At 52.9% G+C, this 5,000-nt stretch overlaps 1 non-coding gene across 1 annotated transcript in view; it reads right to left on the bottom strand.

The window, feature by feature from the left end:
* Nucleotides 1-4,908: 4,908 nt before the first annotated feature.
* The window catches only part of LOC128729860 (large subunit ribosomal RNA), a 4,185-nt gene continuing 4,093 nt past the window's right edge, over nucleotides 4,909-5,000 (bottom strand). The window contains exon 1 of the ribosomal RNA XR_008411493.1: nucleotides 4,909-5,000. This exon is cut by the window's right edge and continues 4,093 nt beyond it. This is a non-coding gene — a ribosomal RNA (large subunit ribosomal RNA).

Here is a 5,000-nt window from a genome sequence, read left to right as displayed (position 1 = left end):
TTCCATGGGGTATTTTGTATGGGGAAAACCGACCCATGCCCGTATCTCCGTACCTAAGCGTCTGACGGTCTTGGACCCCTTTAGGTAAAAGTTGCATTCCGTCGAGCTGAACATTTCACTAGAACATCGCGAAACGATCCGACGACTCCTTCTGGGAGTTTTTGGGGTCGGAAGGTTTTCTGGGACTTAGTCTCTGGAGCAACATTTCTGAAGCTCGGCACGAGCAACCACGCACGTGTCTTATATCTCCGTAAGTAAGGGTCTGACGGTCTTGGACGCCTTTAGCAAAAAGTTGCGCCCTATCGAATGGAACATTTCATTAGAACACCACGAAACGATCCGACCACTCCTTCGACCTGTTTTGGGGTTTTGCAGTTTTCCATGGGGTATTTTGTATGGGGAAAACCGACCCATGCCCGTATCTCCGTACCTAAGCGTCTGACGGTCTTGGACCCCTTTAGGTAAAAGTTGCATTCCGTCGAGCTGAACATTTCACTAGAACATCGCGAAACGATCCGACGCCTCCTTCTGGGAGTTTTTGGGGTCGGAAGGTTTTCTGGGACTTAGTCTCTGGAGCAACATTTCTGAAGCTCGGCACGAGCAACCACGCACGTGTCTTATATCTCCGTAAGTAAGGGTCTGACGGTCTTGGACACCTTTAGCAAAAAGTTGCGTATAACCATGCTCGTCAATACTCTCGAACACTGTAACTCGATCCGACCCCTCCTTGGTATACTTTTGTGGGTTGCCAGTTTCGGTTGGGACTTAGTCTCTGGAGACCAAATTCTGAAGCTCGGCGTGGGTACCGGTTTTTCGTGCACGTCAGAGGGCCTCGACCGCCCCAAGAACCCGACCTTCAGGATTTTGGCCATTTTTGGGGGTGCACAAAAGTGTTCGTAATCAACCTCGGATTGTACTTTTCATCATCTAGGGGCACCGTAGGGACCGAAAAAAGTGGTTTCGCATGATAGTCCACCTCGACCCATGTCGACCCTTGCGCGACCCCGACCTTCAGGATTTTGCTCTACGGAAGGGGGTGCACACTTGTGCGACCCCGACCTTCAGGATTTTGCTCTACGGAAGGGGGTGCACACATGTGCGACCCCGACCTTCAGGATTTTGCTCTACGGAAGGGGGTCTACTTGTGCGCAACCCCGACCTTCAGGATTTTGCTCTACGGAAGGGGGTCTACTTGTGCGCAACCCCGACCTTCAGGATTTTGCTCTACGGAAGGGGGTCTACTTGTGCGCAACCCCGACCTTCAGGATTTTGCTCTACGGAAGGGGGTGCACAAAAGTGTTCGTAATCAACCTCGGATTGTACTTTTCATCATCTACGGGCACCGTAGGGACCGAAAAAAGTGGTTTCGCATGATAGTCCACCTCGACCCATGTCGACCCTTGCGCGACCCCGACCTTCAGGATTTTGCTCTACGGAAGGGGGTGCACAAAAGTGTTCGTAATCAACCTCGGATTGTACTTTTCATCATCTAGGGGCACCGTAGGGACCGAAAAAAGTGGTTTCGCATGATAGTCCACCTCGACCCATGTCGACCCTTCCGCGACCCCGACCTTCAGGATTTTGCTCTACGGAAGGGGGTGCACACTTGTGCGACCCCGACCATCAGGATTTTGCTCTACGGAAGGGGGTGCACAAAAGTGTTCGTAATCAACCTCGGATTGTACTTTTCATCATCTAGGGGCACCGTAGGGACCGAAAAAAGTGGTTTCGCATGATAGTCCACCTCGACCCATGTCGACCCTTGCGCGACCCCGACCTTCAGGATTTTGCTCTACGGAAGGGGGTCTACTTGTGCGCAACCCCGACCTTCAGGATTTTGCTCTACGGAAGGGGGTCTACTTGTGCGCAACCCCGACCTTCAGGATTTTGCTCTACGGAAGGGGGTCTACTTGTGCGCAACCCCGACCTTCAGGATTTTGCTCTACGGAAGGGGGTGCACAAAAGTGTTCGTAATCAACCTCGGATTGTACTTTTCATCATCTACGGGCACCGTAGGGACCGAAAAAAGTGGTTTCGCATGATAGTCCACCTCGACCCATGTCGACCCTTGCGCGACCCCGACCTTCAGGATTTTGCTCTACGGAAGGGGGTCTACTTGTGCGCAACCCCGACCTTCAGGATTTTGCTCTACGGAAGGGGGTGCACAAAAGTGTTCGTAATCAACCACGGATTGTACTTTTCATCATCTAGGGGCACCGTAGGGACCGAAAAAAGTGGTTTCGCATGATAGTCCACCTCGACCCATGTCGACCCTTCCGCGACCCCGACCTTCAGGATTTTGCTCTACGGAAGGGGGTGCACACTTGTGCGACCCCGACCATCAGGATTTTGCTCTACGGAAGGGGGTGCACAAAAGTGTTCGTAATCAACCTCGGATTGTACTTTTCATCATCTAGGGGCACCGTAGGGACCGAAAAAAGTGGTTTCGCATGATAGTCCACCTCGACCCATGTCGACCCTTGCGCGACCCCGACCTTCAGGATTTTGCTCTACGGAAGGGGGTCTACTTGTGCGCAACCCCGACCTTCAGGATTTTGCTCTACGGAAGGGGGTCTACTTGTGCGCAACCCCGACCTTCAGGATTTTGCTCTACGGAAGGGGGTCTACTTGTGCGCAACCCCGACCTTCAGGATTTTGCTCTACGGAAGGGGGTGCACAAAAGTGTTCGTAATCAACCTCGGATTGTACTTTTCATCATCTACGGGCACCGTAGGGACCGAAAAAAGTGGTTTCGCATGATAGTCCACCTCGACCCATGTCGACCCTTGCGCGACCCCGACCTTCAGGATTTTGCTCTACGGAAGGGGGTGCACAAAAGTGTTCGTAATCAACCTCGGATTGTACTTTTCATCATCTAGGGGCACCGTAGGGACCGAAAAAAGTGGTTTCGCATGATAGTCCACCTCGACCCATGTCGACCCTTGCGCGACCCCGACCTTCAGGATTTTGCTCTACGGAAGGGGGTGCACAAAAGTGTTCGTAATCAACCTCGGATTGTACTTTTCATCATCTAGGGGCACCGTAGGGACCGAAAAAAGTGGTTTCGCATGATAGTCCACCTCGACCCATGTCGACCCTTGCGCGACCCCGACCTTCAGGATTTTGCTCTACGGAAGGGGTCCTCTCTGTACAAGGTTTAGGGGTACATTTTCACCCAAAAACCACTATCGCTCAACCGAAACAACTCCTCGACATGTGTCTTCTCTGTGAATTTGGCCCCGATCTGACGAGAAGTTTTCGAGATATGCCCCTCTGAAGGTACATATTGGGACTTAGCCGATTTTCACCCATTGCGGTGTCTATGGGGTGTTGGGAATCGCTCTACCGACCAGCCGGTTGGAGATATCGAGTTGCGGTCTTCGGCGCGTTTGCTCAACTTTGTAATGCCTACTTTTCGTCCATACACACAACACCTCGCAGAGTTCTCCTTCTGCCAGATATAGCGCGTGCCCCTTTGCTCGTGCACCGTTTTGGCCCGTTTTTCGCACATCGCTTCGAAACCATGCGTCCGACGGTTTTGCGTCCCAAGTAGTGATGTTAGAACACCACCGTGGCTAACTTTCGTCCATATACGCCAACTCCGTGCAATGTCTCCATCACCCTGTTTTTGGGTGAAAACCCATTTCTGGGACTTAGCCGATTTTCACCCATTGCGGTGTCTATGGGGTGTTGGGAATCGCTCTACCGACCAGCCGGTTGGAGATATCGATTCCCGGTCTTCGGCGCGTTTGCTCAACTCCGTAATGCCTACTTTTCGTCCATACACACAACACCTCGCAGAGTTCTCCTTCTGCCAGATATAGCGCGTGCCCCTTTGTTCGTGCACCGTTTTGGCCCGTTTTTCGCACATCGCTTCGAAACCATGCGTGGGACGGTTTTGCGTCCCAAGTACCGATGTTAGAACACCACCGTGGCTAACTTTCGTCCATATACGCCAAACTTCTCAGACACCTCCATCCGAGAGTATTTCGTGTTTTCCCATATATTGCATACTTCCAGGGGTTTTCTTCCATACTACTTTCAATGTTTTGTAAAACACCCGCGCATCGTCCGATTGGACTGAAACTGCTCCGGCGCGCTCTCTGCCGTGCTACAACTCTGCGCAAACCATCAAAACCTCGATGCCTGCGTGCGCACCTAGCCATCTGAACTCCGTACACTCTGGCTTAACAGGCCTCTTAGCCCGTTACAACATGGCTAACCCACTGGTAACCGGTAACCGTCACTCGTCCAATGTGGTCCATCACCCGTGCAAGCTGTTTCGCGTGCTTGCGCTTGCTCCGTGAGCAATCCCGCGTGCATTCGGTTGTCTTCCAACAGCGTGTTCGTCTCGCAACAATCTCCTCCGTGTGTACGCCTGGTGCTATGCAACTAGTTGAAATTTTTCGGGAAGTCAAGTTTTGGGACTTGTACTTTTTTTCAACATCAAATGCAGCTTTTCGCACACCATAGCAACTCGGGCTTCGACTTTCGGGACTTGGTGCTTTTCGCGGATCAAGCCCAATGGACTTGACCCGCTAAAGCTCACCTCCTCTCTATCGCTCCATTCGGGTAGCTATGGTGCACCCCAGCCAGTAGCGCACATGCACCCCATGTCTGAGGCACAAGCACACCACCCACTAGGACACACCACAGCAGCACACCCTTCTGCACATAGCACCACGTATGTGCAGCGTCGCCTTACCCAAGCGACTTGCCCCACCTTGCAGGAGCAAGCTCCCACAGGTGGCGCGCAGCCGGTGTGTGACTCCCGCACACTCCCGACTAGGTGGTACCATCATCACCATGGCACGCACCCAGGCACCTGCACCTGCTGCAGGTACCTTACGCACACGCGTGATGACCCCCGCGTGTGGAGGGCCACCATCGCATCTCGCCACGTCGTGTGGCAAACCACCAAGCATGGGTAGAGTGAGAGGATCGAAGCGTACGCCTCTCTGCAACTCGCGTCTCCCAGCCTGAAGTCCCGTCGTTTGCGG

This window comes from Anopheles nili, assembly GCF_943737925.1.
Source record: "Anopheles nili chromosome X unlocalized genomic scaffold, idAnoNiliSN_F5_01 X_unloc_5, whole genome shotgun sequence".
NCBI lineage: Eukaryota > Metazoa > Arthropoda > Insecta > Diptera > Culicidae > Anopheles > Anopheles nili.
The sequence above is the reverse complement of the archived record's forward strand: the minus strand, read 5'-3'. Positions and strand labels throughout refer to the sequence as shown.